Source organism: Trachurus trachurus (genome assembly GCF_905171665.1).
Source record: "Trachurus trachurus genome assembly, chromosome: 23".
In the NCBI taxonomy this organism is placed as follows: Eukaryota; Metazoa; Chordata; class Actinopteri; order Carangiformes; family Carangidae; genus Trachurus; species Trachurus trachurus.
Window position 1 is genome coordinate 16,813,591 of NC_139912.1, and position 12,439 is coordinate 16,826,029.

The window sequence follows — 12,439 nt, forward strand, 5'->3', positions numbered from 1 at the left end:
TCCTCTGAGATGAGATTTTTGATAATTTGAGGGTCACACAGTGAACGACTGCTTCTTCTTAAGTTGTTTGACAAAGGTTAAATGCATTATCGCATCAATCTGCAAAAAAGGCCGGCCAGATTGCCTCCGACCTCCTACAGACACCTACAGTGAAACGGAGAAAGCCCAAGACAGAACATCCACTGGCAAACTCCACCCAGCGGAGCTACTGAGACAGCAGCAGCATTGTGGTAACAGGACACAGATTCCAGGAGAAACCGCCTGGATACTTCACCTCATCATATCCATGGCAACATCCACTTCCTCCCTGGGTTCCCAGCTGCATCAGCTCATAGTAAACCAGTCTTAACCAGCTGCTTAAGAGGTGGTTGATGTCCAAATATAACATAAATATAAAATATTCTTGCAGCAAATTTCCTCCATAGTTGTAGTATTTGTACAGGCAATTAGACTGTACCATGTTCACCATCACCAAATCAGGCAGGCCATTCCTTATTATTTCTTTTAGTTTGATAATTTACGATACGATACGATAAACTTTATTGTCCCATTCAGGGAAATTTGTCTTGGACACCGTAGCTGCGCCATAAATGCCTTGATTTACTGTAGTTCAGTTACTAAATCTCATAACCAGCACCAGATCTGAACTCTGGTGCTAAGCATTAAGCACTGGACTGATGTGCTAAAGGAATTTTGGCACAAATGGCAATGTGTGGTGTGATCATAACAGTTTTATTCCTTCTATTGTCCTATTGTCCTTCTACTGTTGCAATGCTTGACAGTTAGTTAACAGTTAGTTTATTCCTCTCATATACAATACCGCTCTGTATTATTTATAAGAGCCACAATTATGCTGTAAAGATGCAACAAAGCACAAAATGCAAGCACAAATCAGACACTCATTACACCAACATGACTATGTAAAAAATAGAAAATGCTCTATCACAGAGCAAAGCTGGTTGGCTAAGGTTGCAGCTGTGCTAGCAAACAATTAAGTCACACCTAGACTTAATCAGAAAATAATAAATAGCCTAAATATATTTTATATCTTATATGGGATTATCACAATCCCTTCTCATGGACTACTATTGTACTTTTTGTTCTACTGATGTGGTTGTGTTGGTCTAATGTTCTACTGTTGGTTAGAGATTCACTTTACTCTTTATTTTATCTCATGAATCAAGTGCCATCAGTCACCTAATTACTTCAATTTTGTTTCTCAATTTCCTCCTGTTTTCAAATTTCCTATCAACACTGCTGGGTGAGGGACACCATATGCACCACCCAGCTTCACTGTGTGACCCCTTTAAATTAATCCCAGGGATTGAGTTCAAATGACCTAGATCGAGATTGTGATTCCGACAGCTTTATGCACGCAAACATTTAAGGGGCTGACTCCCAATGCATTAGATATCTATCCAGAGCAAGTCAACATTCAACTGTAAATTGTTTTCATCTCATATTGTTCAACACAATTCTGAATTCATCTGCCAGATGTTTTTATGTAGCCAAATATCTTAAATTTTAAATCATGTCTTACTGTGGTTTATTTATGACTGAGAATCAGATGCATTTTCATGTCACATAATCTGCTCCACCTTTTACCTATTTTGCATGTGTGCCGCCACACGCAGAGACACAAGCATAGACGGAAACTGAGATGTCAAAGAGACTTTACAGCAGAAACATTACATGAAACAGACATCTACTATGTCTAGACTGAATCTGAAATATGACATGATACAGATGTGAGATGATATATGGCAGGTGGAGACACTTTTTTAGTGATAATATTATGGGACAGTGACAAATAAAAATAGTATTTTTAAAAAAAATGAATAAAAATTGTTTTTAAAGCATGCATCAGATTTGTTAAAATGTAGGCTACATAGGCTACTCATGTTGGCTTTATGTCATTTGAAATGACATTTGGACTTGAAATGTCAAATGGTGTAACCACAAAAGAATAGGATATTAAATATTTTATCCGAATACAGTGGATTTTCTACCTTCTTCTGAAAACATTAAATTGAAATAATGTTTTTGCTGTATATCTATAGTTGAATTTTAATGCATTTTAGCAACACTGGGCAGGACATATCCTAAAACCACCGCTTTTCTTCTAAATAATGTAACAAATTGTGTCAGATTTGTCCAGAAGAAACATAGTGTTGCATTGCAAAAGTGAATTAGCCTACATTTATTCCACATTTGAGTCCAAATGTATTTTCCTGTATACAGTCAGACTGCACCACTTCACATTGGGTTGCCCCATGTAATTGACTTTAGGCCTTCATGCTCAACCAAAGCAAGCAGCAGTGGACCTCAACTGCTCTCCTAACTAACCTATAGGCTAGCGCTGTGGGGCCAATAGGATTATCTTATTTTATCTCAAATATTTCTAGATTTTCACTGTGAATTGTGGCACTCTTTGCCTTGATAATAAATGCAATACGAGTCACTGTCTAAAGACCATGTAAATAATGAGAGTATTGTTTTCAGCTGTTTTGTTTCCTCCTGCTGTAACAGGATAAACACGGCTTGTCATGTTTTCATGGGATCCGATGCAGAGGAGATTGAAACACACTGTAGCCTCCAGCAGCTGCCCGGGAGGAGCAGGGTGGAGCCGGGTGGAGCAGGATTGGAGCGTAACGCGGACTGGAGGAGGAGGACTGGGTCAATCCTATAGAGCCGCTCCGGTTTAAAATAGGAAGGAGGCAGGACCGCCCTTTGCAGTCTGCTTCACGTCAGCGTCTTACTTCACACAGACACAAGCGGCCACGACGGGACACACACACGGGTATCTCTCAGCACCAAGGTCACCGAGCCCCGGCAGCCTGCACGGGACACAAACGCACATTCTTACCAAAGGTAAAGTATCGTTTATCGGACTGTTTCTGGCTGATCGAGAGGATTAGCCTCGCCTCGCGTTATGGGCTACTGAAGATGAGCATGTGCGGCGATGAATGAATAACACGTCAGGAGAAAAGGCTGACAGAGGATGTTTTGGGTCTCATGAGGCGTTCAGGAACCCGTCCTGCGTGCAGTCTGCTTCTGGTATAAAGTCAGTTATAACAACATGTATAAGTCCATTTACTGTGAGCGGTCGGGTTAGCGCTTGTAGGCCCTGGGCATTAAGACTGGCTTCATCCGGTCCCTGTCCCTACATCAGCAGCATCATATGATTAAGCTGCAGCTCTGAGGAGTCACTCTGCTGTTGCATCACCCTCCCAGGTCTGTTTTCCCCGATGGAGGTCCAGGTTTTAAAGGTTTGAGTCTATTATTAGTCAGTGATGTGATGAAGTTTTTTTTTTTTTCCTGGGCAGACTTGATAAAGTTGAGGATCTGTGATTCCTGTTCAGCTACTTCCCTGTAGAAACCACTGAATGATAGGCAGTTGTCAGACCTGACAGCCTGTGAACCTTAACTGAAAATAAAGCAAAACAGGTATGAACAGGCCTGCTTAACAGGTTTACTGCCTCACAGTTTTTAAGATCAATTTAGTATCAGCCTTCCTTAGTGAAAGTTTGCTTTAGTTGGCTTTATGTCATTTGAAATTACAAAAACATTGTCACAAGTTGCAGTTTTGAAGATCAATTTAGTATCAGCCTTCTTCAGTGAAAGTTTTGAAAGTGAAAGTTTTCTATATGTCTGTAGGAATAAGCCTCACACACAGAGACTGGGGGTAGGCGTGGGGTTGGGGGGCAGAATTCTTTGTTTTCACTGTGATGCCCTCTGGTCAAACTGTTAGTGCTGGTCATGGTGACCTCCAGGCTGAAAGGTCTGGTGCGGTATGTCCTCTTCCCTCTTCTGTTTCATTGCTGTTGTTGATACTGCCCTTCTCTAGTCCCACAGTGGGGATTTCAGCAGAGGGTTAGTGGACAGTAGAAAGATACATCTTTAATTTAATATACAATTATTTACTTAAATTTAGGTTTGGTTTAATGGCCTGAACCTGACGTCGTCAGTACAATCTACAGCTGAGTGTGTATCTCCTTCTAGAAGCTCAATATCTGTGATTTTTGCCTGAAGTCCTGAAACATGCTCTAATGCAAGATGTAACAAGAATCTGTGTGTTTGACCTTCACAATGCACCCAGGGCTGTGCAGCAGAGCTGGAGCTGCGGATTGGGTGCTTGATGTGGGTGTTGGCAGCCCACATGGAAAGTGAAGTGGATCGACTTTCCAACATGCTTTGTGTTCACACAGGTGTGGGTGTGTTACGTTGGGTTAAGTGAAAAGGATTTAGTCTTCAGTGTCCTGGTTTAATGATCCACGTTTTAATGTGTGGTTTTCAGGGTTCTGAGGCGTAGTGGGAGAATCGTGGCACAACAAAGTTTTTAAATCAAGTCTCAATGTCCAGGACTCCAGTTCACAGGCTTCAAAGTCTGTCTGAGAAAGGAAAGGTGTATACAATGTTTTTGTAGACTCATGGACCCCCTGTCCAGTGGGCTTTCAGATCAGATAGTGGGTTTCAAAGAGAGTCATTGTTTCTTTGTTTTTCTATCAAGACAAAGACCAAGGTACAGAGTATTTACTGAACCACTGTGATGAGATTGGATTTGCTGTTGATAAGGGCTAAACTTCAAATGTTATTATTTCAGAGGTTACCTTATAGAGCTCGTTTTGTGCTGATATAACCTGAGGTGTCATGAGACCAGAGAGATGTGTGGGTCAAATTTCCTGTAATGGAGTTCAGTTAGAGGGCTTCACATTAATGTAGTTTTTCTACCTGTTTAAAGTTTGTCTAACAGGCGGTGTGATGAAGGAAGCTGAGTCTCACAGAGCTACGACCATCACTGTGAGCTCCAGTAAAACGTTCACTTCTCATTTGGTCTCCACTACCACTTCTGCTGTCTCCTATATGTCTCTCTTGATGTGTGTGTGTGTGTGTGTGTGAGCAGCAGAGGCGAGAGCACTCCAGAAAAACACAGTCGTTTTTTCAGGTTCATTTGGCTGACGCGCTGTGCCTTGAAAACTCGGTGTGACTGCATGCTGTGTGTAAATATTTTTCTTTCTAATTCATTGCATACGTTCGTATTCCAATGCTGATTTCTCAGTCAGCACCGTAGGTGGCTTTAGTAGCTGCAGCGTACGTCAACATCACCACAGAGGCGCTGTGTTTCTTCTGTGTCAGGTTTACATGAACATACAGCTATGGTTACATCTATATCCCATATACTGTACAGTTTGCTTTTTTCCCAGCCATAGCCATATGGCTTCAGAATAAAATCTCAGTTTTTTTCACACTACTCAATTTATCATTTTTCTATTTTTCTTTACCTTCTTGAAATATATACTGACTCAAAACAAATGTCACTTTTATTTTTATAGTGTAACAATAGCAAACTCACCTCTTGGGTTGACATAACCACTGCACTAAAGTTGTTGCTGTTCCACTGTACATGTCACCGTATCGTAAACCATATGCAGCGTGAGTAGCAGTTTTCAACTATATGGAATGATTCAGCTGTTGTTTAGCCCTTGTGTGTGAGCGGTATAGCATCTCTTGTGCATTTCATGGTGAGACACATTTCTCTCTGTTTGAGATGTTGAAATAAAACAGTCCTGCTGCAGCTTTTAGTATAAAACCGCCTTTGAACAAACTTTCATGTGACTGTGGTGTGTCTGACACTGCAAAACCAAACTAGCTCCAGACAGTTGGCAGGACGATGCCTCTTTTTCTGAACTCTTCATTACACTGGAATTCATGTTGTTCTCTGTGAGTGGTAATTAAGTTGAATCTCATCCTTAAAACTGATTTTAAAAATATTTATATATAGATAGCAGACTATTTAATTTATCATACTTATTAGTGTCACACTTCCTTATCACTGTTTTTCATTTTATACCACACAGACTAATAATGATACTCCTCTTTGTAAAACAGCCTAGATTATTGTGGTTATAGCTGAAGATAAAACTTTTCATTTTTAGTCCAGGTAAATCATTAACCCTTGACTAAACAAGTGACTAGAAATAATAGTGTTTTTTTATCAAGAAAAGAAAACACAGCTTCTCCATTTATTCTTATTTACTTACAGGGCAGTTTTGCCTGGTATATACTGTATCTGACTGCGCTATCAACAACCTCTCAGTGAACTTAAGAGTGGAACAGCCTCATGCTGAGTTTGCTGCGTTTGGCAGGTGACAGAGACAGAGCACACTATACAGGTTAGTGTGATGTATCTGTTCAATAATTTAGTGTGGCCCTGAAAGGTGTTAAAGTGTCCCATGGTGAGAAGGTTCCTGCAGCCGCTTTAATTAGTGTGTAGAAAAAGTTCTGAAATGAACCTTTTCTGTTCTTGCTGCTGTGATGAGGTGACAATATGCACGAGGACTTTCACCTTCTCTTCCAGCTTTTTTTTTTTCTTCACTCTCTCATCACACCAGACAGAGCTGGTGAAAAGTGTTGCCATAATGTCGCTGATATCATATCAATGCATCTGTCAACTGTCTGAAAAAAGGGTTAAACTAATCAACTACTATAGAGATGTGAACCACCAAGCCTTAACTTAAATGAAAGCTGATGCATGAAGCATGTGTGCAAGTTTACCTCCTCAATAAAATAAGAAGAAAATATAACAATCATCATGTGTTAAGAGCTTGTTTCCCCACCTCCACCTGAGGGGGCATTTTCAGATCTATAAATAGAGTACTAATCAGGGGTTTCCCAGGGCGTAGGTGGAGTTGCTTAGGTTGGCTGTGGGGGGTTGTGTTGAGGTAGAACTACTGTTATATATTTGTTTGTTTTTAATTCCATCATATATCATTTCATTACCATTGTCTTATATAACAATCACCATCTGAGCATTTGACAGTCTTTTCTTTTAAAATCTATAGACCATTTTTTTGTATTGTATGTCACCATGATGAGAAAAAAAAAATTAAATGTATGTGCATTGTGCAACTAGTCAATCAAATAGAAATGCATCCACTAAAATGATGTAATAGTACAAAATAATCTTGCTAACTTTCGCCATAGAAAACACTGTGCTAACGTTCAGACCCTCATGGGACCAGCTGCATGTTTTATGACCACATTTCAGTACCTGAACGCACCCTCGTGTCTGAGAGAGTGGAGGAGTGTCTGCCCGATGCAAACACAAAATGTGTAAAATTTTATTTCCTTGTAGAGCTGCACTCAGCCGCTCCTTGCCAAACACACTCTCTCTCTCAAACTCATTGACAACGGGCAGGAAATCCTGATGCTCACAGGTCATTCAGTTGTGTATACAAGTGATATTGAAGATAAATTGTAAACCATATGATCTACAATGAAAAAAAAGGCAAGGCAAGTTTATTTGTATAGCCCATTTTTTCAAATGTTTGTCTCAAGGGGCTTTACACAGCATCATGACAGCATCCTCCAGCCTTAGACCCTCACATCCACTGAGGAAGAAAACCCTTTAACAGAGAAACAACAGGAGAAACCTCAGGGTGAGCAACAGAGGAGAGATCCCCCCACCCAGGACGGGCAGATGTGTAATAGACGTATACAGACAAGAAAACACTCTACAACATGGAATATGCAAATGGAATCATAGTCAAGAGCTGATGAAGGCAGCTTCTGGTGGGCAGGGAGAGCAGGCAGCTTAATGGGAGTATTGGTGGGAAGACTGGTTCGTAAGCAGGGAGTGCAGGCTGGTTCAGAAGCAGAGGAAAGGAAAACACATAAAAATTCAGATGGATCTTGTAACTGAGAGAGCATGAAATGCAAGTTTCTGAGTATATTTTCTCATTGATCTGATGATGCACAAAATGTCATGTGATTCAGATGATAAAAGCTGAGGCTGTTCATGCTGCAGAGAGAAAGATACATTTTAAATGAGATCATCATTAGACGTGGATATATTGATCAGTGGGAGGATAATTATTAACACTAATGTGTTTTGTTTTACTTTCAGTTTATGTCACAGTCTCCACGTTATTTTGAGCTGCAGTGATCAATAAGAGTAAAATCCGATTCCTCACTGTAAAGAAACTTAGTCCGATTACAGTGAAGCTATATTTTTGATATATTATTCAAGGGGATAAACTATCAAACAGAGCTGACACATGTGAGGTCTTATACTGAACAACAAAAGAGCAAAACAATTCCATTGCGTCATTATAGGCCTACTGATCATTATCAACTGTCACATAATTGCATTACAATTTTCCTCTTTTTGTGATTGGTCAGTTGCTCAGCTGTTTACAGGTTTTGATCCAATCCTCTGAAATGAACCTGCTCAGGAGCAGGTGGGGAGTTCATCTAAAGTTTCCATAGTAATGGTAACAGGTGTAACCTTAGATCCTGCCTGACACATGATGCAGACTATAGGCTTTCCCCTCTAGACTACATGATGAACCACATGAAGGCAGTGAAGTGGACTGTGTCAGTTCAAGAACCTCACAGCTGTCCACAGCATTGATGCTGGGAGCAACACACAAGTTTGTGATGATGAGATGCGTTGTGAGGTGACACTGGTAGTGTGAGGGCAATAGACTGTAAATAAAGGTGGGCGTACTGTATAGCCTCCATGACATTTACAATAGGCTTGCGATGAAGAGTGAAGAGTGAAGGGTGGTTTTGGAGCTCAGAAGGGGCAGTTCTGCTGTTGCCATGTTTCCAGTTCCTGTCTACTCAACACCTATCCAATCCAGAAAGGGCTAATAAGAGGGGAATGTGACCTATGGTCTCAGCAGGGCCCCTGTTGTAAACAAAATCTGAGGTACATACCCTTTGACTGTGAGATTTTGCTAGTTGAAACTGTTCTGGTTTGTGTTTGAACTTGACATGGTTACTTGAGGAATGTCTTTATTGTTTAGACTTTAAAATTTGGTAAAATGAGTCAACATTACAATATAATGACATGTTTGTGTGGGTGTCATTGTCAGTAGTTGACTGCAGCTGCAGCTGCTTCTGACCTGTACAGATTTAAAATTGGGCATCAAAAAAAAAAGTTTTATGAATGTGTCTTTCTATTAAGTTGCTCTCAGGGACGACACAGCAGAACGATCCTGTGTAGGAGCTGTCCATGGTTACTTAACCAAAAGTCTCTTGAAGTATCAAACAAAGACAACTATGGACTGTGGAAGTTTGAATAGTCAAAATACAGAAGTTAGAACCGTATGTTGCGGTAAAAAAAGACATTGATTCTGTGGAAACCCGGCTTTACAGGCGGGGGCGGGGCCCCTACGGTATGCGGGGCCCCCCCGCCTCATGGGGGCTGCGGGGGTATACTTTACGGCCCAGTTAGGGATATTGTTGTAATTGTAATTCATTACTTATATAATGTAGTAATTCAGTTACTAACTCAGTTACTTTTTTGGGGAAAGTAACCACTAACTGTAACTTATTACTTTTTAAAAGTAACATGCCCAACACTGAGAGTTCAAATGACTTTTTGGCTGTGAATAGCCCGTCATTCTGTGAATGGTGTCAGTGTCAGGCGAAGGACACAACAGAGGAGATGTGTGAGGAGGACGTTGTCTTTGTCACTCTTGTGACTAAATCTTATGTCTTTATAAAGTTGATAAATCCATCAGACTTGTTCCATCCACAGCTGTTGTCTTACAGTCAGTCTCACATCCCTCCTCCATCAATTTAAGCAGCTTATGCTTTCTGAGACTCCTCAATGTATTGCTGTCGCGCTCGATCAATCAAAAACAACGTCCAGTCAGTGCTGCTGTGGACAGCCTGTAATCTGATTAGCACAGATTAGAACAAGTATATAAGACTTGGATAAGAAAGGCATAATGTCTAACTTTGATGAAAGAGCCAGTGTGAGAGTGGAGAGTGATACGCAGGATTATATGTCCATTCATCATACTGGAACCATTCATTCCAGGTTCATGATACAGTGGTTACTATGGTTAGTTAACCGCCACTAGAAATTGTTAGACTTGGCATTAGTTTATTCTAAAATAAATTCAGTGTGTTTATTTTCTAAAATATTTGTCTCATTTCTGCCCCTCATTTGTTCTTTAATTTGAAGAAGTGAATTAATAATTTTAAAATTATTTTTGTTCAAATTAACCAAATAAAAACCCAAATTTTTTCCTCCTCTCAGTATCATTTAAGGCTCATCGCAGTCCTTGCATCAAGTCTGTATAAGTGGCTGAATATTATATTATGATGCTTTGTAATATAATATACAAAGCTTCATCAGTGATTCTGACAGTGGGTCACCTGATGAAATGTAAACAGTGTCAGTAGTGAACATGACAGAGAATAATCACAAACCTCTGCAGCCCATGTGGAGGGAGCAGCATCCATCAGCTCTTCAGAAACTTTGGTTTCACTTTTGGCTACCCTCTACTTAACAATACACAAGGTTAGAGACACTCAGGAGCTGGTGGACACCAAACACAGAGGTTAAATATTTCTCAGGCAGCCTGTGCTCGCCTGTATCTGATAAATAGGCTATTTAAGTTTCTAAAGATTTTGCTGTGATGACTAAAATGATACAAGGTCAGGCCTAAAATAAAACAGATTGAATACTTTCAATCTGGAAACAGTCAAAGTCAAAACCAGCCTCAACTAAATAATCCTGTGATTTCATACATTTAAAATAATAATTTATGGTGTAGGATATTCTGGTGGCTCAGTAGGGTTTGAATTTATTCTTATTCTTGATAACTTATTGATGTTCTATTAAGATGCAGTCATAATCAAGAATTACAATTAAAGAATCATTTGGAAGCAAACATATTTGATTTATTATTTTCAAGTGAATTAGAAATAAAGTAATTTGCTTCTGTATAAGCTTCCATGTTTCTTCAACCCACATAAATATATGACAAATTAATTTATTTCAAAAAGACTGCAGTACTGTGTGATCCATTTGTTTGTTGGTGTAATAAGGAGTCATTCCTTGAAAGACTTCCTGTTGACAGGAGTGACTCAGTGTGATTCTCTACAGCACTGTCGCCTCATCTGAAGAGAGTTGGTGACTGATGTTCACCAGCCTGTCTATCGTATCAAGTCAGGCCTGCAGCCAAAAAGCTAACCGATGCTGGTTCTTGGTGGCAAACAAATTCACCACACATTTTATTGTATATAATAAGTAGGCAAAATAATAAACCCATGGTCAGAAATAAAACACATGGTGAGTGTAAATGAATGAAATGATGCTTTAGAGAAACTTATTTTGGTAGGGCAGGTTCAGGAGGAGCTGTTTTTTATTCATGGGACAATGATGTAGAGGAGACTGACCAGTGACGTGTTGGAACAGCAGAGGGGGAGGTTTGTAGGTCTGCAGGTGGTTGTGCTCAGACAGTAGTCTAGTGTGAGCCTTTAACTGCCCTGAGGAAGATGTTATCACTGATCCCCACTCCAGGAATAATAGAAGTTAACGTATGCAAACATTATGAGGAAGCTCCGTCTCACTTTATACATTTCTTGGCCGTCTCATGGCTTGATTCAGTTGGTCTGTGCATATGTGTGTGTGCATGTGTGTGGGTGGGTGTGTGCCAGTTTGCTTGTAAAAAACAGGAGTGAAGAGTGGCTCATAACTGCTGCTGTTGCTTTATCACACATAATTAGGGTGTATTTGCTTTGTACACAGCAGCAGCAGGTGATTCTAAAGCGTCTGTTGCCATCAGCCGATGCCTTGTTTCCATTACTCCCTGAGGGCTGGGGGTGGGGGAGGGGTGGGTAGGTGGCCTCAAGGTGAGCATAAGGCGGGTCAGTTCTAGTCCTGAGTGAGTGCACGCCCCCTCGAACAGCGTGTGTATGTAAGTGTGTTTGCACACGTCTCCTCCAGGATACCGAGCTCTGGTATGCCCTTCTCTGTCCTGTCACGTTGTTCATGCAAATTACATACAAAGGACGGAGCCTGTGACCTTGTTAATGTGTACTGTCAATATGAACTGCTGCTAGTTTCTTTTATCTCTATGCTGGAGTAATGACCTGCGACATTTACCTGTGAGCACCTGGTCAGTCAGCCTCATTTATACTTGGAGCCTGTGGTCACCACTAGAGATGTCACCATTATAGATTTTCTTGGTACGATTATTGTCAGAGAAATAATCACGATTGTCACGATTATAATGCGTCAATACATTTTACAACACCATGAATGTGTAAAATCAAATGTAGTCAAAAGTGAAGTGTTTGAAATATTTAAGTCATTAATTGTCCTCTATACCAAATGTAAATTACAAATGACACGCTAACATCTAAATTCCTACCAATTAAATGTTACGTTAGATAAATGGACCAGTATCTGTGCATTTACCTTTACAGTGGCGCACATCTGCCGATACGGTTCCGATATATTCTTTTTTGGAAAGTGACGGTATTTAGGAATCTTTACGATCAATTGATCGTGACATCCCTAGTCGCCACAGACTTTTGAGATCTGACTAATCAATAATCAATCACTGGACAAAATGAAGTCATGCATTGCATTCTGTAATTATGTTTCATGTTTTCCTTGCTCTGAGAGTTTACC